This window comes from Gopherus evgoodei, chromosome 9 (assembly GCF_007399415.2).
Source record: "Gopherus evgoodei ecotype Sinaloan lineage chromosome 9, rGopEvg1_v1.p, whole genome shotgun sequence".
Lineage (NCBI taxonomy): Eukaryota > Metazoa > Chordata > Testudines > Testudinidae > Gopherus > Gopherus evgoodei.
In genome coordinates this window covers 106,538,743-106,560,797 of record NC_044330.1, presented here as the reverse complement: position 1 = coordinate 106,560,797, position 22,055 = coordinate 106,538,743, and the positions used below count along the sequence as shown (strand labels likewise).

Genomic DNA, 22,055 nt, shown 5'->3' with positions numbered 1-22,055 from the left:
ACTCCATGCATCTGAAGAAGGGAGGTTTTTTTACCCAGGAAAGCTTATGACCGATTAAATCTGTTAGTCTCTAAGGTGCCACCAGGCTCCTCTCCACTGTTACAATTTGGCAAGTAATTGCAGGGTTTCTATAAGTTTAATTTACTGATGATGGTAAAAAGTTAAACTACAAGAATGGGACAAGCAGGCTGATTCTAGAAGTCAAACATGTCTTGCCCCAGTGTCTCCGAGGAGCTGCTTTCATTTACTCTGTTAATTAACACAGACAAGAAACCCCCGAACACTCCGCGTGAGGCTGGAGCTGCGCAGGGGGCCGAGCTCGCCGGGCTGCGCTGCGCTGCGCTGGGGGGCGAACCAGGGGCACCTCCCGGGGAGTGACTTTCTCTCTAGGTGGCGTCTCACCTGCGCCTTTGCCATTTGTGCGCACAAACGGGGCTTTGCGCGGACAAACCTGGGGGCCTGGCTCCCAGCCTGAGCCGCTCCCATCGCCCGCTGGATGCCGGCTCGGGGGGAGCCGGGATCCCAGCCCCGGCCTGGGCAGGAGGCTCCCGGCTGGCTCGGCCCCGCCCCGCCCCGAGTGACTCGATGGCCCCGCCCGCGGCCGGCCCAACCCCCCCGCCGGCCGGCCGGAGCCAGCAGCGCGGTGCCGGGCGCTGGACGCGGGGCGGCCGGAGCGTGAGTGGCGGCGGGGGGCGCCGGGTCTCCGGGGCGGGGCGGGAGCTGCCCGGCTGCGCTGCGCCCCAAGGTGGCGGCGGCGGCGGCCCCGGAGCCAGCCGGGGTGGGAGCCGGGAACCCGCCCTGGGACCGTGTCCCGCTGGCGTGCGGCGGCCCCAGGCCCCCTACACCTCCCCAGGGAGGACGCGCCCTGGCCGGGAACCCCGGGGTGATTCTGCGCCGCCCCCCGGGGTGACTCTGCGCCGGGCCCTGGCCCGGAGCGAAGTCCCGCCCGCTGCCCGGAGCTCGGGCAGGAGACTCGTCCCTTCGCCTTTGCACGGAGTGAGCGGCTGTGCCGGGCTCCGGCTGCGCCTCCCGCAGCTCCCCGTTCCCGGAGCCCGGAGCGACGCGCTCTTCGTGGGCAGGGAGGAGCGGGGCACACGACTGCAGGGCAGCTTTAAAACGTGCCCGCCGGGCGCCGCCTCCACCAGTCTGCGGGAGGTGCCAGCGGTAACAGCCTCCCTGGGGTGCCGCTGAAGCCCCCTCCGAGGTGCGATTGCGCCCTATACAGCCATTCTGCAAGCGGGCTGTGCTGGAAACTCTCACGTTAAACCTGTGGAAAGATTGCAAGATCAGCTCCTCTCTCTGGGGAAAGGAGGCTGCTGCTGTGAATTGCTTGTGATATTAGGAAACAGTGAATTCATTGCAGTTTTCCTTCTAACTTATTTATGGAGAGTAAAAGCAGCAAAGAGTCCACCAAAGCTCATGCTCCAATACGTCTGTTAGTCTATAAGGTGCCACAGGACTCTCTGCTGCTTTTACAGATCCAGACTAACACAGCTTACCCCTCTGATACTTATGCAGCGTAGTAGCCCAAAGGCAGACCAGTCACTGGGCCAGGGAAATGTTCTCGTCCAACAGACCTTCTTGGACTAGGGGAAATAGTCAGGGGACTGTTTTGGTTTTTATTTTTGTACATCTCTACTTTGGGATCAGAAAGGAAGTGTGACCAGAGATCCACTGAACAATTATTGTGCATGTTGGTGGTTTGGTAGGCAGAGCTGTGAGGAGTGGGCTTCTTCCAGGAGGGGCTGGGTCACATTTCCTCCTCTTAAGAATTTGCAGGCATTTAGTTCTCGCAGTGAGTGTCTAACCTGGGGTAGTACTGGATCTTGATGCAGTTGATGTTTTAACTGAAATTTAACTCTTGTCTGGGGCAGAGGTGTGGAAGGGGGGAGGGTTGTCGAAAGACGGGAGTGGGGGAGCTGTATTGAGACTTCCATATGTATGCAAAAAACCGAACAAAATAAGCAACCCCCCCAATCTTGGTTTAATATTAACCATTCCCTCATGTAGGGAAGTATATCTGCTTGCTTTATGGTACTTTCCTTACTTTATAGGAGGACATCACTGATTTGATTTTTCTAAAGAGCTGTTGTTATAGCTCTGAGAAAATGCCATTGAATTATAACCTCTGAGACTATTATTACATGTTACAAAATCCCAGTGGAATGTATGTGCACAACCAAAGCTATGCTTCCTGTTTTTGGTCTCTTCTGCGGATGGGCTATAAAATATAATAGATATCTCAGATGAAACATTTTCTAGAGAATTCAGATATATTGTTCCACCAGTACTACTTGTGAATTTTCAGATGAGTCTAGTTAAAGGTAATCCAAAAAGAAAACCTTCAGACTGACAGAATTACATTAATTAATTTTAAAGACGACAGCTGGAATGTGGATGTGGCTAGGACATAGCTTCAGAGATCAACATGTGTATACATACTGCAGATCTTAATGTATAGAAATTGTCAATATTTAAGAAGAGAGGCCTTGTTCAAAGGGGACCTGTTGGTGGGTCCGCAGTCTAGGACAATATTTCTTGGATGTTAATGGATAGAAGCATCATCATTTAAGTGTAATGTTCTGCAACTGTTTATTCATCCATGAGTGTTAATGTACAATTGTGTATATATGGTAGATCTCTGATTCCAGATTGACTGGAATGCTTCCAAACATGCTGTAATGGGCGGAATGACTTCTTTAAAACAAATATGCTAGAAAGTAACTTACTAGGGCCATGTCTACATCTAAAATTTTGCAGCGCTGGTTGTTACAGCTGTATTAGTACAGCTGTATAGGGCCAGCGCTGCAGAGTGGCCACACTTACAGCAACCAGCGCTGCAAGTGGTGTTAGATGTGGCCACACTGCAGCGCTGTTGGGCGGCTTCAAGGGGGGTTCCGGGACGAGAGAGCAAACCGGGAAAGGAAACCAGCTTCGACGCGGTTTGCTCTCTCGGTCCCGGAGCCAGCCAGCAAACCGCAGGGAAGGAGACCTGCTTGCTCGGGGTTCCGGGACCGAGAGAGCAAACCGGGAACGCCGCGGTTTGCTCTCTCGGTCCCGGAGCCAGCCAGCAAACCGCAGGGAAGGAGACCTGCTTGCTCGGGGTTCCGGGACCGAGAGAGCAAACCGGGAACGCCGCGGTTTGCTCTCTCGGTCCCGGAGCCAGCCAGCAAACCGCAGGGAAGGAGACCTGCTTGCTCGGGGTTCCGGGACCGAGAGAGCAAACCGGGAACGCCGCGGTTTGCTCTCTCGGTCCCGGAGCCAGCCAGCAAACCGCAGGGAAGGAGACCTGCTTGCTCGGGGTTCCGGGACCGAGAGAGCAAACCGGGAACGCCGCGGTTTGCTCTCTCAGTCCCGGAGCCAGCCAGCAAACCGCAGGGAAGGAGACCTGCTTGCTCGGGGTTCCGGGACCGAGAGAGCAAACCGCGGCGAAGCTGGTTTCCTTTCCCGGTTTGCTCTCTCGGTCCCGGAACCCCGAGCAAGCAGGTCTCCTTCCCCGCGGTTTGCTGGCTGGCTCCGGGACCGAGAGAGCAAACCGCGGCGTTCCCGGTTTGCTCTCTCGGTCCCGGAACCCCGAGCAAGCAGGTCTCCTTCCCTGCGGTTTGCTGGGTGGCTCCGGGAACGCGAGAGCAAACCGCGGCGAAGCTGGTCTCCTTTCCCGGTTTGCTCTCTCGGTCTCGGAACCCCGAGCAAGCAGGTCTCCTTCCCTGCGGTTTGCTGGGTGGCTCCAGGACCGAGAGAGCAAACCGGGAAAGGAAACCAGCTTGATTACCAGAGGCTTCCTCCTTCCACGGAGGTCAAGAAAAGCGCTGGTAAGTGTCTACATTGGATTACCAGCGCTGGATCACCAGCGCTGGATCCTCTACACCCGAGACAAAACGGGAGTATGGCCAGCGCTGCAAACAGGGAGTTGCAGCGCTGGTGGTGCCCTGCAGATGTGTACACCTTCAAAGTTGCAGCGCTGTAACTCCCTCACCAGCGCTGCAACTTTCTGATGTAGACAAGCCCTAGGACTGTTACAGCACTGCTCTTATCACAATTTGCTAATCTTACCAAGCATGATTTGTTTAAACAATTTGAGGATGTTGCCTGGTTGTAACTGAACTCTTCTGAAGGAGTTCTCCTTTTGTGGAAGATGGATTGCTTATTCTTTGTCTAGATTAGAAGATCACAGCAGTGATTATTTAATTCACTGCTCTATATTTAGCCTTGGATGGCTGTACTCAGATTCTCTTTGTTCTTCTATCAAAACTTATATGACAAGATTTTCCTTTTTATAAAGAGTGAAATGACTAGAACAAAGTTTCTAGAAGTGTACACATTCTTCATTAGCTTTATGTTGCTTTACTGTCCTTGGTTTCAGAATGGGGTGGGGCACTGGGTCTGATGACAGCATCAAATAGCTAGCTGATGGAATGCTTGGACATCACACAAAAATCCAGAGGAACTCCCTTCCCCTGATGCTTTCCTTGCTAATTTCTGTGTTCCCAGTTTCACTTCAGAAATGTAAACTTGTTCTGGAATTCAGAATGTTTGTGAGGGTGACCGCCACCCTGTTAAATGGTTTTGCTTGCTGAGCTTACCTGTATCGGACCTTCTAGTGCAGTGGTTCTCAAACGTTTGTACTGCTGACCCCTTTCACGTAGCAAGCCTCAGAGTGCGACTCCCTCTTATACATTAAAAACACTTTTAAATATATTTAATGCCATTATAAATGCTGGAGGCAAAGCGAAGTTTGGGGTGGAGGCTGACAGCTCGCAACTCCCCATGTAGTAACCTCACGATCCCCTGAGGGGTCCCGACCCCCCAGTTTGAGAACCCCCATTAGAGTGGCTCTCTTGCTCTGTTGACCTGTGCTCTAAAGTAACAACTCCTTTGCTTTGCAGGAGTAGAGATACAGCAGTTCTAACTGTTAAAGATGGCTGCATTTCTGGTTTCTTCCCTCAACCCTATTCTCCCTGTCTGTCAATCCCTAAAGGATTAATTGAATGGAGTTATTGTTCATAACAGCTGCCAGAGGTCCAGCAAATGGTAACACTGTTGCATACAGCTGTATAGATTAAACCTAATTTGAGAATGATTACTGGTGTCAGTAAAGCTGCACAGGTGCTTAGGTGTTTGCAGGATCAGCACCGTACTTACTTTTCTCCCTGATATTTGTGTGGATCTTAACATAATAGGGAAGAGAAACCTTTAACAAAACAAAGAAACAACCCCCCCCCCCAAAAACCCCAAAACAAGGCAAAATAACTACACATCGTCCCGAGTTTTCCTCAGTACAGTAGTGTCGCTTAAACTAAAAATAAAAAAATAAAATATTCATTATGGTCAAAACTCTTCCTGATTAGTGGCAATCATTGATCTGTTGATGTAAGCTAGCTTTTGTGGCTCTTACACGCCAAACACAATATTATCGATTTTTAAAATGCTCTAAAGAGAAATGTCTGTGTCTCTTGTCCCTTTCCCAAGACTATTTTCATGTGAACTGCCAGTGGCAAAGGAAATGATTGTGTTACAACATTTGCCTGCTTGTGATGGATTGGGTTTCATAGAGCCCCCGCAGCACTCTCTAAAATAACAGCTGCAGTTTGCGCTGCACCTCAGATAAGAATGCTAGTTATGGGACTGAAATATGTGCCAACCAGCTGTGCAAGCTGCTCAGTTGACAGGTATCAGTGAACATGAAATACTGCCAAATCCAGAGATTAAAGTGTCTCTGGTGTTATGGTCAGAGACTGTCTAATTTCACATGCTAATACATGATTACCGCTCTGTATCCTCCAAAGTAGGACTACATTATAAAGTCTAGTTTACTTTGGCTGGAACTTCATTTTATCAAAGACTATTATAGTGAAGTAATGGAAAAGTGACAAAACAAAGTCTTTAAATTAAGGTCTTTTATCTTGGTTTAAACCCAAACTTAACTATAATGTCCATTGAGGTGTCTCATGACTTCTGTAATAAAAATCAGGCCTTCTTCGGTGAGTTATGCTCATAATCAATGCCAGTTCTATGACTGACAACCAGGATTATGTGATAGGTTAAACTTTTTTTCACTTAATTTTCTAACAAAGAAGCTCTCTTCCCTCTAACAAATGTTGGGAACAGCTGCTGTGTGACGTATGTGTTAGTACTTCTATGACTGACTACACAGTAGTTAGTATATACCAACCTGTGTTCTAGGTAACTTTCCTTTATGGCTGTATTCATAAAAGATGCATGTGAAAAATAGTTTAATTAGCCTATAAAAGCAAAACACAACAGTTCTGCAGAAACTTCCAGATCTGCGAATGATGGCTTTAGCCCACACCAGAGTTAAATGCTCTAGGTGAGATAAGTTTTTAAATTTGCCAAAAAGTCTTATCAGAAATGCAGAGCAAAGGCTGTTCTTGAATAGCCTTTGTTTCAAGTAAACTAGTGATGCAGCCGACTTGAAACAGAAGAGTAAGGGAAGCTATCTTATGTTAGGGCGACTCATAAGTTTCTAACTTCCCTTTGTGCTGTTTGTCTTTATTTAATGAATGACAGGTCATCTCTCCCACATGCCCATCTCAAATATTTAGACGGGCATCTGCTGTCAGTATACTGATGCATCTGCTCTCATTGACATGTGAGGAGCTAGGCTGTTGTGTAAGCAGTGATGACTGTATTTGCATTTGTTGACTGGCTCACAAATGAGTTTTTTGTGTACAAATGCTTCTGTCAATATCTGGGAAAAGAGTGCCTGTATGTACACCTGTCAGGCTTGGTTAGCTGAGGGCAGATAGCCTGGTGTCAGGCCACTCTCAGTTAACTGTTCAAAACCTTTAATGCAGAGGTGGGTTGCCTGGTGGTGATATCTTGTGTTTTTCCAGGACATAGAGTTCAGCCACACGCAGATCTCTGAAAAAGAAGAAATACACCGGTCAGGTACATGCCACTCCTGCAGTGTCACCTGACCTCTGCCCCCTGGAGCTGGTGGTAGCCTTTGGGAGTGTTTCAAGAAGGGGGGTGCCGAAAATAGACAAGGACATTTGTGCTCCGCTGGTTTGAATGGCTGCATTTATCTGCATGCACTCCAGCTGCATTCACTGTTGCGTACTATATTGAATGGTGAAGGGATGAGTTGGAGCAGATTGGAAGAGATCTCGGTATGAAATGAGGCACACGTGTACCTTGATGGCTCAAATATGCTGAATTCTGTAGGTTGTCTGAGTTGCACAGGGTTGTCTTGTCATGGAGATTGTCAGCAGTCTGGTCATGCATGTAACTCTGGTCTCCAGGGCTTAGTGAGGGGTAAGTGAAGGTAACATAATGTCACAGAATGAACTCTCAAAGCAAGGGTGAAGGGGTGTTAACAGCATGTTGTGGGGGTGGTGGTCTGTGTGGTTTGTGCAGAGTTTGAGAGTAGCCGGGGGTAGGTAATGCCTGTTTGCTCTGCCAGACCTGAACCTGAGTTTTGCCTCTACAGTGCTCGTGTGCCCTGTCCCCAGAGAGTTTGGTGGTAGTTGGAAGGACAGAGTGCCAGTGTCGCTTTGGCACATTGGGGCATTGCTCAAAGAGGGCAGAGTTAAGGTTATGTTGCAGGAGTGGTATGTACCTTAGCACCTTGCTTCTGGGTTTTCAGAGATTTGAGTATAACTGAACTTGTCTTGTGCCCTTCCAGAGCATCACCACTAAACAACCGGAACATTTTGTTGGTGAAGTTTTTGGGCAGTTAACTAGTGTTTTGGTTAAATAATTTCTCAGGTGGCCCAACAGCCCTGCTGTCCTGCTCCTTGACAGTGATCGATTGGCACATAAGACACTGGATGCCTATTAGCCCCTTGACTGCCCTGCATCTTCTTATTTCCCATCTCTCTGGCTCTCTAGGACATGCAGGTTCTCTCTCCATCCCATGGGTTGAGGACCTGGGCAGAGGGTGCAGGGATGGCTGCCAGTGGGGGGCATAGTTTGAAGCGGGGACAAATGGAGGAGGGGTCATGGGTGTAGGGAGAGGTTTTGGGGGCACAGCTCAACTCCTGGCATCCTGCATTGCACAGCTCTGACCCCTTTCTTTCCTCCCCCCATTTCCCTGTGCTGTTGTGACCTCCCTTCTTGCACTAGAACCAGCAGCATCAGGGGAAGAGGAGTGAGGCTAGTGCTGGAGACAACCTGGGGCAGGTGGGGAGTCCTGGGTTCCTTTCTCTCATCAGTGATTAGCAGAGGAGATGGAAAGACCCTAAGCCCTCACCCTGGGCCTGGTGGAGCAGCTGTGGGGAGGCGTTGTTGGGTGACAGGGAGGGCACAGAGGACTCCATTTACCTTTCCCTCCAAGTACGCCACTGCAGAGGAAGGCGCCCCCCCCCCCCCGGCGCTGCTGCTCTGTCAGCTCCCAGAGATTGAGGGCAATCCCTTAATTGTTGAGGGATCAGAGAAAATCTACGTTCTTGGAAAGAGAGTTCTTCCAAGTTCTCATGCTCAAATCAGGTTTTCAAAGGCCTTGTGTTTGGATGAACCTCAACGCAATAAGAATCGTCATCCAGCGCCGCGCGGGCCCCTCAGCAACACGGCCCGAAGGGTCAAAGGTAGCAGAGAGGCTGAGCCTTCTCCCCCCACCCCCAGCCCTTCATCCCATCCAACACCCTTCATGTCCTCCCTCCCTTGCCGTCCTTTGCTCACGCGTAGCCCCATTGTTCAGGAATAAGGCAGAGGAACCTGACTCGTGCTTACCTGATCCTAATAAGAGATACTCTGGCTGAGGCTTGGGAGCTGCAAGTGGTTCCTTCATGCGTCTCCTGCGGCTCTTTGCAGCACGTGCTGTTAAAACACTGTGTGATTTCAGTATTAACCAGCGAGGATACTTCCACTTTGTTAGTAACCAACTGTAGGTGGTAAAATAATGATACTTGGTCAGTCCTTTTGCTGTGAGAGAAAATAGATATATGAGAGAGACTGACTCGAAATGTTTCCCCTGTGTCGCTGTTTCAGTATGACTAGATAGTTAGTAAAACAGTGAATTCACACGATGGTGACTTTTGGGTAATGTCGCTAGTTTGGCTCCTGAAGCACTGAGGTCTGAGTATCGCTGCCTTCTTACTGGAGTCTCTCGTATCCTCTGTACTTCATTCATGCTCGTTTTCTTGGCAGTTCTTCCAAAGTAAAATCGGTGTCTGCAGGTGGGTTTTCGAGCACGTTAAAGCATTTTCTCTTACGCCAGGGCAAAGCTGCTCATGGAAGCCCCAGCAGAAGGCAGGCAGAGAACAGCTAATGCGCTTGGCACGCGTTCTCTGAAACCTGCCATGCGTAGGGCTCGAGCTCACAGTCCACGGGTGCTGCTAAGGTTCAGTGACCACAGCATGTCACCTTAAGCCACCCAGTTAATGTGACAGCTGACAGCCTGCAAACCTCCTGGCCTGAACAAAGTGTTAGTCCTGCTGCACGTGGGGCTTGTCAGTTAGGCTCAGGCTGAACTGGATTTCTAACCTTTCCCCCCAGCGGCTTTGGGAATGGTCCATAGGCTGTGGAGGCAGAGGGGCCATGGCCCGACCTCATGTAGACAGAGATCCCTTATGAAACCATTACAGCTGCTGCTGGAACAACCTGGCGTGTCACTTAGGCTGCAGGGCTGCAACACTACCAGCGTTTGACTGGGCCACCCCTCAGCCCAGCGGGGGATGCTGGGCCAGAGCTCAGCGAATGGTGTTGTGACTTAGCGTGTTGGGAATCTGCTGAGAACCTGATTCCTGGCAGCACCAGCTGGGTGGGTCGGGGGGGACTCCCAGCTGAGGGCAGCCTGGGATCCCTGCAGAAGGAGCAAGGGGGACCAGCGGGACTGGAATGGAGTCCCTGCTGGGGTGTGGGGTGCCACTGCTGGCAATGTCGCTTAATAACTGTCGAGTGTTTGCTGAGAGGTGGCTATCTTGAGCCATTCTTTCCCCCTCTTTCCTGTTTTTGCCACACAAATTCCTGTTGTGTGAACTAGTCTATTCACACCAAGAACACCCCGACCACCAGCCAGCATACCATATTCCTAAATGATTACAGAGCTGCCCCAAACCCGTCATGCTGGGATTTAAGAGCAGATATAAAATATGCGGGCTCTGGGTGAGACGAGGTATACGGGAAGGAACATGGTACTATGCTGGTGCGGTACTGTATTGCACAGGGATTTGGTGCAACATTGTGATAGTGCTACCTAATTCCACACTAGCATGTTGGATTGAAACCTGCACTATTTAAAGGGAATTTTTTCAGGGATTGTAGCAACCAAATGCCTATTCCCCAGGCTGTAAAGTTGCTATCTCAGCTATGTATCAGCGGGGTAGCTGTGTTAGTCTGGATCTGTAAAAGCAGCAAAGAATCCTGTGGCACCTTATAGACTAACTGCAATCTCAGCTGTGAGGCTTCTGGAGATTTCATGGCCATTGCACACTCAGAAGTACTTGGCTGGTGGATCTGTGCAGTCATAGACGACCTACCAGCCTTCCCCGGCCCAAATGTCCCCTCTGTACTACTGTGTACGCACTGTGGGGCTTGCGCCTTCATTGCTGGCTGGATGCTCCCTGGCACTGTGGGGGAGATTCATTGCTTAATAATTCTGTTGCCTGACGCCTGCTCTCTCCTCCAGGAGGCGGCACTAGCAATGTACTGTTCTGCACTATAACCCTTGTTTCAGTGGTATTTGGGAAGCAGTGATGTGGGAGAAATACAGTGGCTTACCGATGTTGGGCCAACTTAATGTGCTGCTACGGCTGGTTGGCATACGGGGAGAGCAGCATGTGACATGGATGTTTTAGTTCAGTGCTGCTGAATGTTGCTCTTGTGTTAATCTTCGTGGGCTAAATGTACCTTCTGGCCCATCCTCTTGCTTGTCCTTGATGAGGCTCAGAATTTCCTTTCCTGGCTCCTCAGCAGCCTGGAAAATGTGCATGCATCATGCAAGTTATTGGGCTTAATCCTGGGGTAAGTGCGTGAAATGTACCAGCCTGTCATATGTAGGAGGTCAGACTTGGTGATCTAGTGGTTCCTTCTGGCTTTGAAGTCTATGAATACAAATAACCACACTCAAGAGAGGCTCTTGTGTGCAGTTGTAACTTAACTTAAATATGGTGCTTACCTGTAGAAAATACACTTTTGTGTTCCTGTGCCTTGAAGAGCACAAGTTTAAGGCAACATCTTAAAGTACCATATCCAAAATGGAAAATAACGTGCTTTCTAATTCTGAGTTAAACGCAGGCCCCATCTCTTTGAAACTTAACACACAGGATAGATCTGCCTTTCCCTTCTGTTCACTGTTCATAGAAATTGAATTTGTTTAGTATAAAAAAAGCAAGTTCATATTCCCTATATAGAACTGACAGTCTCTAAAGAAAGGTCACCAGACGACAGTCTTGGAATAGAATAGAATGGCATATTCTTGGCCTGGCTAGAGAGTGAGCCACACCCCATCTCAATTTGGATAAAAACAACGTTCTTTCCAGTAAGCTAGAAGCTGTGCATGATGGGTTCACATCTTGGTAGATGGCTCTAGACCACTAGGGGCTATGGGAAGCCCTCAGAGGAACTGTTCATCACTAAATCAGCAGGAACTGGTATGTTACTCTGGGTCCCTGAGGCTGTTAATGCTAAGGTCTGGTTTACACTACAGAGTTAGCTTTTGTTGACTTAACTCTAAGTGTCTATAGCAAAGTGTAGCTTCCACCAATATCAGGGCTTTGATGCGGAGCCTGGAGCTGGAGCGCGGAGCAGCTCCGGAGCAGTGGAGCTGCAGGTTTTTGCCTGGAGCTGGAGCGGAGCTGGAGCTCAGCTCCAAAGCCCTGACCGATATAACTCGTTCACTACACTGACCTAACAACTCCACCTCCGAGAGAGTCACAGTGCTTAGGTTAATGTACTTGGATGGACAGTGTCAGTGTAGACACTGTTGCTTACATCAACTGTTGCTATCTTTCAGAAACCGTCCTGCGATGCTCCACTCTGGCAGTAAAATTGGTGTAAGTGTCCTGGTGAGGACAAGCACCACAAGAAGCGTAGTGTGGACACGTAAAACCGATTCAATTACCATGATGGTTGTACGTCAACATAACTTAGGTCAACTTACATTTTTGTAGTGTAGACGTGCCCTGTCAGTGTCTGATTGCAACCCAGCAAAAGCAAGGTAATTTGGTTATGACTGAATATCATTTGATGTTCCAGCATCGATTCTTGCTGCTTTTCAGAAGAGGTTGGAGAAACAGGGACTGTGTCATGTGCTGTAACAGGTCCTACAAGCTCTTTAAAAATGCAGGTTGGCAACTGTAGATATCTGTAGCCCAGGTATAAATTCGTAACACTCGGGATCCCATCTCTGCTCCCTGGCAGAGTGCATCAGTGACTGAAGAGGTGGGTGCTCTCTCTTGCTGACTCTTCCCTGCTTCTAGGATTCAGATTTCGGTTTTTCTTTTTGGAAAAAACTTACCTGGGCTTCAGCTATGCTTAGGAAAAACCAGACTGAACACACTACCCTGTGAATCATTTGCACGCTCAGCGTTCCAGCTGCCTATTCCCACAATGCCTTACAACTCCCGCCTGAAATCACTAGCAGTGTCCCTGTATCGTGTCTCTGGCCCTTCTCCCTTTTAGGACCGAATTCTGCTTGGAGTGGGTAGAGTGGCTTTCTGTTTGTTTTGGCAGGGGAACAAGTGATATGGGAATAAAAGGAGTGTTCAAATTGTGAGTCACAGTGAAAAGGCGTCTCCAAGAGGAAAGCCTTGCAATATGTTATAAAGACAGTCAGACTCTGTTAGCCTCGTCTTCTCTGGAAGGCTGGTCCATAGCCGTATTCTCTGGACAGGGAATGCTTTCTCCCAGCTCTCACAGGCTTCAGCCAGGGCTTTGTGATCAGCCTTGTCCCAAAAAGTGCAGCTATTGCAGTGGTTCATAGATCAAAATTTGGTCTTTGATGTAGCTGGAGCTTGACCCACTAATTGTTTTGAAAAGTAGGACTCAGGCCTTAAACTGGCTTCTGACTGGGAGCCAGAGGAGGGATTTGAGGATGCACTTGATGTGCTCACGGTGACCTGAGCTATGGAGAAGGCAGCAGTCACATTCTGTCCCAGCTGCTAGAGCTCGGGCATCGCCTTCATGTTCAGCCCCGGAAACAGTGAATTGCAGGAACCTTCCCGGGAAGTGACCCATGCGTGGGTCGCTGTGGCCAAATCCTCGTCCAGCAGGAAGGGCCTTCACTGGAGGTGTAAGGAGGCGTTTTTGGGAACTGATGCTGCCCGGTCATCCAGACTTAGTGAGGAGTCAAATCAGTTTGGCCACACTTTGACAAATGGGCCTTCAGTAGGTGCAAAGCCTTCCTTTCCCCTTTCTAATCGATATTGCGTCAGTCTTGCCTGAGTTTGGCTTGGACTGGCCGTTCTCCCTCCACAAGCTGATCTCTCAGCGGAGCAGTTACCCCTCACGCTCCCTGAGCTCTGCCGGAGAGGAGCAATTGGTCGTGCTGGACAGTCAGCTCCTGCTGCCTCACCTAGGTGTGCTCAGCTGTGTCCAAGGCTGCAGAGAAGTCCAGCAGCGTGAGCCTGGACACCACACTTTTGTCCGTGGCCATGAGCCCATCTTTTCGTGCCCTGGAGCAGTCTGTTTTCTGTGCCCTGGTCCGAACTCCGACTGAGACACCCAGGGTGTTGGCTGACGTGGCTTAATGGGCTTAACTTGAGAGTAAGTAGGGACCACTAGGGTCTTTTGTCCCTTCTCCTCGGGCTGGGGTATCACTGATCTGTGGTTTCAGAACAGCCCTGCACAAGTGCCGTGCTGAGGATTCTGGGGGAACTGTTACTCTCTGGAGCACCCCCACTGAGCTATGAGTGTCCACACCAGGAAAGGGCGTGTGGTCACTGGAACCGGTGTGGCCGTCCCATCCCCATATGGCAGTCAGAGGGAAACCCTGTCTTGCTGCAGATCTGCCTTTTCTGGGCAGTGGTAGTGATGAGCTGGATTTGAGCTCCATTGGGGCGTTTTCTGATCTGTGTGGATCTTGGCTCTTGGTTTTTCCTACTTGGAGCTGTTGTCTGCAGCAGAGAGAACTGAGTTACGGAGGTTCAGGGAGTGCCAGGAACTTCAGCTGCGTGCTGCCTCCTCCGCCCGGCTCCCTTCTGTGCAGGGGAATGGTGGGAGGGACTATGAACATCCTCAGCGTGTAGAATGCAGAAATGCGATTAGGACAGTTACACTTCGTGGCGGGGTGGAGGTGGTTTATGGACACGTCACCTAAGCAGTGGCAAATTAGCCATTGGGCCAACGGAGCGCCGACCAGCTGAGGGCCCCCGGAAAAAATCTGTCGCTGGGTGGCAGAAGCTCGGAGCCCTCGCCGCCGAATGGGCAGGGTAGGAGAAGCCCCCACACCCGACCCTGCTCTGTGGCAGAAGGGGACAGAATGGGGGCAGGGCTGCAGGCAGAAGGGGTGGGAAAGGCTCCCCCCCCTTGCTCTGGTTCAGGGCCCCAGGAAACCTTCATCTGCCTCTGAAGAAGCTGGAGGACAGAAAGGTTTGGTCACAAGCACTGATGTGTGCCGTGTAGATGGATAAGGGGGGAGTGGATAAGAAGAGGTGGTCGTGTATAAGCAGGCCAGAATATCCCTGCACTTGGTGCCTGAGCAGACAGACCGCTCTGGGCTTCATGCTTTCTTTGCTTGGAATGGCTTCCCTGCCCTCCTCGGCCAAACACCTTATTTTGCTTCCTTTGAAACCACACGGCCCCTCTTTCTCCTGGTCTGTTCTGTGTCTGGTGGTTCTTAACTTTTACTGTAAGATCTTCAGGGCGGGAAGTGGAGTGCATCACTTCTGGACGGCAGTGTGTAAATCTACCGTAGGTGGCTTATACAACTCCCTTTTGTAGCAGTAAGGACTCTGCTGCCTAGAAGTGTAAGGGCTGGAGCCTTTGTTGGAATAATTTTTAAATTGCTTGATACTACTTTAGTTGGGATTAAAGAGTTTGTGTGTTCGCTTAGAGGTGGAAAAAACTGACACCTGCTGTAGCAAGATGATAGTCTTCGGTGTAAGAAGCTAATGCTCTTCAGGAGCATTGGAACCAGGCTGTTCTAGAACACATGCGGAAATCTTAAAATACTCTAAATAAGGAAAACAGTGATCACTTACCCTTTGTAAGAGAAACCTGTAAACGCTGAGATCCTCGCTGTATGATTGATCACAAATTCACGCCAAACCAAAGGCAAAATTCCCTGCAGTGAGATAAAGTAGAAAGAGCAGAGTTGGAAAATGGAGAAAAAGCTACAGAATGTCCAATGTCTCATGCTAAACGCTGCTGTGAATTTACAACCTGGCATTCCACTTAGAAAGGGTGAGTAAATATCCACACGTCTAGAGCCGTGTCATTCCCTCTTGATTCTCCAAGTACGGAACGCAGTGGGTAACCCCCCAGCAACCTGGCTCCTATTAGCTGTGGCGATTGTGCTTAACTTTTTGCTTGACAAAACTGGTTCTGGTGCACTTGCTCCAGATGGCAGCTCCACTGTCTTTCTGTGAAGCAAGAACATAAGTCCAAAATGCTGATGTGGAGCTGCTAACAGTGTCCTTTTGAACTCCTCAGAAGTGTGGGTTTTTCTAAAAACAGCCAACAAAAAAAACCTCCCTAAAAACCTCTTACTCTTCCATTAGGATTCCACCAAGTATCTAAATATATTTCATTCTTTTATACTCAATGTGTAGCAAAGCTAGCAGGAAACTAACAGGGTATGTAATCCTGTAACTAGACTGTCGCATTGCATGCACAGAAGGGGACGTGCACCCTTTGACTCTGGCATTTGCACACTTTTGGGTATCTAGTATGGAAGTAGAGAAAGAATGGACGGGGATGGGAAGGGGATTTCAGTGCAAACAGTCCCCTTTCCGACACTAACAGCATACCTTAATATTCTCCCACTCTTCTGTGTGGAATAATTTTAAGACTTGGAGAGCAAAGTCACTCTAGATCCCCACCCTTTTTCTCAAATCAGTCACATAGCCTGACACCGCAGTGACAAGGTTATGCTCTGCCTCAGTGTGGTGAAAATACCAAGTGATAAGGGGCATAACTTGCATAGTTCATTCAAATGTAACACTGACATGTTGCAACTCTTCAGCTTTATCAACAATAGCAGTGTGTGTAACTAACACAAATTGCAACACCTCTAGCGATTGTAATGAAACGCAGCTTTGTGTGTGGATTTTGTTTCACAATGCCAACGAGAGTTGTCATATCCCCATTAATTTCTTAAAATGGACTAAACTGCAGACTTCTGTTTCTGTACTTTTAGCCCGGATGGTGGTAGAGATTACTGCAAGTGTCTTGCTGGTTAATTCCTCAGGAAAAGTTAGAGAATACAAAGAGATTGGACCAGTAAGTGGCTTTGTAGTTAGTATGCTAGTATGATCTAGTGTCAGCCCTTCGTTAGGCAGAAGGCAGACTTCTGACAAATCTCTCATGCATAGGAAGAAAGGTAACAGAATGACTGGCTTAGATTAGGGTAGTGGCAGATCAGTAGTATGCTATCTTCTAGGGCAGGGAGTCTCAACACTTTTTCTTTTGGAGGCCCCCTCAACATGCTATTAAAAACTCCACAGCCCACCTGTGCCACACAACTGGTTTTTCTGCAGAGCTAACATTAGGAGGTAGCAATTGCCTGGGGCCTCACACCACAGGAGGCACTGTAAAGCTAAGTTGCTCAGGTTTTGGCTTCAGCCCCAGGCTGCAGTCCAGTGCGGCAGGACTTTGGCTTTCTACCCTGGGCCCTAGGAAGTCTAATGCCGGCCGTGCTTGGCTGACCCCCTGAAACCTGCTCACAGCCCTCCAGGAGGCCCCAGATCCCTGGTTGAGAACCACGGATCTAGGGTGCCTTCCTTTGTCTTCCCCTGGCTGTCTTGAGGATGCTGCCTTTAGAAGCAGCTGTAACCGATCTAGGCAGCTGCTGTTAGCCTTTCCCCCGTGATGTAGGATATGTTGGGCAGGTCTTACTCTCCTCTTTGCAGGAGAATCAGCTGTGAAGGCCCCTTAGCATAGAGCCTAAGCAGTCTTTAAAAGAAGTTAACCTATTTGCACTGCCCATTGCTTACTGTCTAACTTCCATGTGCCTGTGATCTTACTCTGCTGGAAAGAGAGAGGGAAGCAAAACAAATCCCTACCCCCTCGCCAGGGCTGCTGTGTCTGACTTGCTGGGGAGTGCTGCTGTGAGAATTGAATGCTGTATCAAGGCAGGATCAGCAGAATGTGTTAGAATAGGTGTTCTTGGTGGGGTGGAGTCTATCTGAACAGTCTGTCACTATTTGACTTATCCCTTTCCAGCGTTTAATGACAGAGTTGATTAGGCTTAATTAAGAGTTCTTGTTTCCAGTCAGTGGTTCCTAGCACCATTCTCACTGCTGAACAAGTTTAGGGACTAAGTCTTTGACCTTGTGTGAGACCAGAGAAGGACAACACAAACAAAGCTAACTATGTTCCTGTCACGGAGTGTGGGGGAGCTAGGCCCTGCACCCCTTTTTCTGGGACCCACAGTAACTTTTAGTCAGCCAGTAAAACAGAAGGTTTATTGGACAACAGGAACACAGGTTACAGCAGAGCTTGCAGGCACAGTTAGGACCCCTCCACCGAGTCCTTCTGGGCTTTCAGGGTGCTTGGATCCTAGCTAGGATACCCTGAATTTCGCCCATTCAGCCCCAAGCCCAAACTTAAACTGCTTCCCTCCTGCCACCCCCTTCCTTTTTCCCCTTCCCGGGCAAAGGTATTGACCTTTCCCCTCCCTTACCTAGCTCAGGTTACAGGCCCTGGCATTGTTTATCCCCTAAAGTTCTTCCCTGCTCTCCCACTCCCCACACAGACAGTCCCTACTGCATCACAGTTCCTAAGTGCACTGACACAATTGGGTGGAAATTTGTATTAAGATTATTCGTCCCTGTAACTGGAATTCACATCCTATGAATCCACAGTTCAGATTGGGATTGTTTGGTGAAGAAAGTATTGGAAAGAATGTAAATACTGGGTCCTCATTTACTTTGTCTTCATAATGATCTTCCATTCTCTTCCCTGCTAATCTACTGGCAAGGGTCTGTGCAAAACAGACTTTATCAAGTGAATTTTTGTCTTTGAGTTCTAAACAGGGTTGTGGCTTTGAGATTCCAGGACGCTGACTATTCTGGAGACAGGCTTAAATATTCTTCTGTTTTGGAGCACTCTCTGGAATCTTGAACAGAAGTCTAGTGGGCAGGCAGAGACTCCAATCTGTCACTGTTTTTCTTGGGTGAAAGCAGTGTTTGTTTTTGCTCTAAGTAATGCAGCTGTGTGGAGCTGGCCTGCAGTGTACCAACTACTGTAGAATATGTAGTAAAATGTTGCTTTGAACCAGAGAGTAGAACAATCCGCTCATCTTGAACTGTTTGTGGTGGCTATAGGGGTTAAGCTAATGGCAACAATATTCCCTTACAGTCCCCATCTTCATGGCTCGCGCACGAAGCGTTTCACCATAAATACGAAGTTAAAAGAACAGTGCTTCATTTAGGCCCTGAAGCGTGATTATTAGCATTGCAGTAGTGCCCACGGTTATCAGCTGGGGATCGGGGTCCCACTGAGCTGGGTCCTGTGACGACAACACAGTAAAAAAAAAGGACAGGTTTCAGCGGTAGCCGTGTTAGTCTGTATCAGCAAAAACAATGAGGAGTCCTTGTGGCACCTTAGAGATTAACACATTTATTTGGGCATAAGCTTTTGAAAGACATTTGTTAGTTTCTAAAGTGCCACAAGGACTCCTCATTGTTTTTACTGTTCCAAAAATCTTAGTCTGCGTTGTGACAGGACTCAGCCAGTAGGTGCGATGAACAAAGGGGGTAGGAAAAGGAGAGAGTGGCAATGTAACCATGTTATTGATATAACTTCCACCATACCACCTCAGGGAAGGCAAATTCCTGGGCCCTGATTTCCATAAATGCTACAGAGTGGAGGGGGAGATCCGGACCCTGGATGTGTTGTTTCATGTCGTTAAAGCTCTTGTGACCGAATCTCTAACCCAGACTGCAGCTCATTCTGCTTACAATCGCTCTGCGCTGTTTGGCGAGATATGCAACAATCCCTTTCTTGGGGAGAATGTTCAGGGGAGGTCCCAGCATAATCTTGCTCCCACCCTGTAATCACCCCTCCTTGTTGATCCAAGTTTGTGCTCAGGATTTCTCTGGGATGCTTGTAGGCTGACCAGATAACAAGTGTGAAAAATTGGGACAGGGGGTGGGGGTAATAGGTGCCTATATAAGGAAAAGCCCTAAATATCAGGACATCTGGTCACCCTAGGTCCTTGCCACTGCTTAATTAAATCAAGAACTCAGAGAAATGCAGTGCACTTGAATGTACCACCCAGAGTTTGCAAAACTTGCATTGCTGGTGTCCAGCTGGGAAGGTTTTGGAAGTATTGACCCCTGTAACCTCAAGCCTCCTGGAGAGATGGCATCAAGTTACATCTGCCAGTTGTAGAATGATGTGAAGAAGGCTTATCTCTGCCCTTTCTCCAAAGATCAAAGCTAGCATGGTTGGTGATGTATGTGTACTGGGGTTATATAAGGCCCTCTTCTGGGGAGGATCTGAAGGAGAAAGGGGGCAGAGGGTTGTGGGAAGAGAGGCCTCACAGGTTAGATAAATATGAGCCCTGACCCTTGTTTGTCCATCACCCATCACATATGAACATCTGGAGATTTTGGTGCGATCTAAAGGTCTTTTCTGACTAGTCCATAGTCCTTTATCTTCCCACCTGTCAATGCTTCAGCTTCATGATAAAGGCTCTGTCTTGCTTTAGGGGAACCATCAAAAGTTCAGCAGAGGGTAGGAGGGGCAATACAATGCTATGTGTCGAGTACATCATCCTTTGGTACGTCAAGTCTTCTGTATAGAATGCACGTGAGTTTGTGTTGGCCTTGATTCACACTGGATGCTTTTGACGCACTGTCAGTATACGGATAAAGGGTAAAATGCACAATGGATATTTGAGTTTTATATGTCTGCAAAGCAGAGTTATGTTCTTCCAGTCGAAATAGGTTTTGTATGCTTTAGAATCTCTTTAATTTCTTAGTTAGAAAACAGGCTTAGTAAAGGTGAAAGACAATCCATGAAGTATGTATGAAACGTACTGAGTAGGAAGTCTGCTAAGTGAGGGGTCTGGTTTGACTGCAGCCATCTTACACTAAGTCTTTGCCTTCATTTCAAAAAGTGGTTTTTATTTTTGTTTTTTAACATTGAGGGAGCAAACTTATCACGTATACCTAATGGAACGAGTCATGTATAGCTCGTACCTCAGTGTCTCTTGCTGAAGTCAACCCAAAACCTGCCACCTGGGGTTTGCCACTAATAACTACACCTCGGTAAACAACCTGTGCCTCAAAATGCTCGTGGAGACCTTGAGATGGAGGTCACTGTGTAAAAACCGGACCCCTTTTCGTATTAGCCGTAGTGTTTTAGGAAGGTGGAGGTGGCGTAAGCCAATAAGTAACATGTTCCTCAAGAGCTGGAGAAATTTTCTAAGGAAATTAAAACTGCAAACTACTTTTAAAATGTATCCAGCCTACCCTGAAGAACAATCGCTAATGGTTACAGACCTTGGGAGACAGGCCAGGCCTCACTTGCAGACAGCCTCCCAACGTGAAGCAAAAGTCACCAGCAACCACACCCCACACAACAAAAACACTGACCCAGGAACCATTTCCTGTAACAAAGCCCGTTGCTAACTCTTTCTACGTATCTAGTCCAGGGACACCATCACAGGACCTAGTAACATCAGCCACGCTATCGGGCTCCTTAACCTGCACATCTACCAATGTGATATATGCCATCATGTGCCAGCAATGCCCCTCTGCCATGTACATTGGCCAAATCGGACAGTCTCTATGCAAAAGAATAAATGGACACAAATCAGACGTCAAGAATAACATTCAAAAATCAGTCGGAGAACACTTCAATCTCCCTGGCCACTCAGTTACAGACCTAAGTTGCAATTCTCCAACAAAAAAAACTTCAGAAACAGACTCCAACAAGAAACTGCCGAACTAGAATTAATTTGCAAACTGGGCACCATTAAATTAGGCTTGAATAAAGACTGGGAGTGGATCGGTCATTACACAAAGTAAAAACAATTTCCACATGCTAATTTTTTCCCTACTGTTACTCACACCTTCTTGTCAGCTGTTTGAAATGGGCCACTCTGATTATCACTACAAAAGTTTTTTTCTCCTGCTAATAGCCCACCTTACTTGATTAGTCTCATTAGAGCTGGTATGGGAACTCCCATTTTTTCATGTTCTCTGTGTGTGTTTATATATCCTCCTACTGTATTTTCCACTCCATGCATCTGATGAGGTGGGTTTTAGCCCACGAAAGCTTATGCCCAAATAAATTTGTTAGTCTCCAAGGACTCCTCGTTCTTTTTGCTGATCCAGACTAACATGGCTTCCCCTCTGAAACCTTTTAAAATGTAGTGTTTAGACCAAGCTTTCAAAATCAGGCTTCAGGGAAGGGAGTGCATTAGATCAGAAAGGAAAAATGCAGTAGGACTTAACACCTCAGGTTGAGGGGAAGCTCTGGAGATACCTAGATAGGTGTGCAGCCTTAGGAAAAGACAAAAATAAGCCTCATGTTCACTTATTTTCCTGTAGAGTCCTCAGAAACCTGCAGCAGTGTTGGACCAGGAAATGACCTATAAAATCCTCCTTTGTGCACTGTTATTGCCCCCGGCCTTGTGACTTGGGATTAGCTGACACTGATACCTAGTTGAGCCCTGTTACACCTCAGCACCCCCTGGTCGAGCTGAGGCACTGATGGAAAGCAGCCTACATTTGGCCGGCAGAGATGTCTTTGAACATTTCGGGAACAACTCTACTTCTTGGTGAGAGAGTCCTTGTGCATGTGACAACCACATTGGCGACCCGAGTGGCAATGGTTTGCAGTCTGTACGGGTGACAGGACTGCATGGGGAGGGGAATCTGGTAAGTTAATATTTTAATGTAAAATATCCCTGAGATTTGTGGGCTACTGCTGCTGTGCCGTAACGTGGCCAGCTGAACACCACGCTGTAAGAGGCAGAGAGA

The 22,055-nt window shown here is 48.4% G+C and overlaps 1 protein-coding gene across 2 annotated transcripts in view; it reads left to right on the top strand.

Moving 5' to 3' along the window:
* The first annotated feature begins 604 nt into the window (after positions 1 to 604).
* Positions 605 to 22,055, top strand: part of PLS3 (plastin 3) — an 84,699-nt gene continuing 63,248 nt past the window's right edge. Inside the window, exon 1 of one of the 2 annotated variants that reach the window (XM_030576059.1) lies at positions 605 to 675. The gene's annotated coding sequence lies outside the window, so the exon portion shown is untranslated. Of the gene's footprint in view, positions 676 to 1,117; positions 1,205 to 22,055 lie in introns of those variants that run through there. The other variant, XM_030576060.1, reaches the window with a different exon arrangement.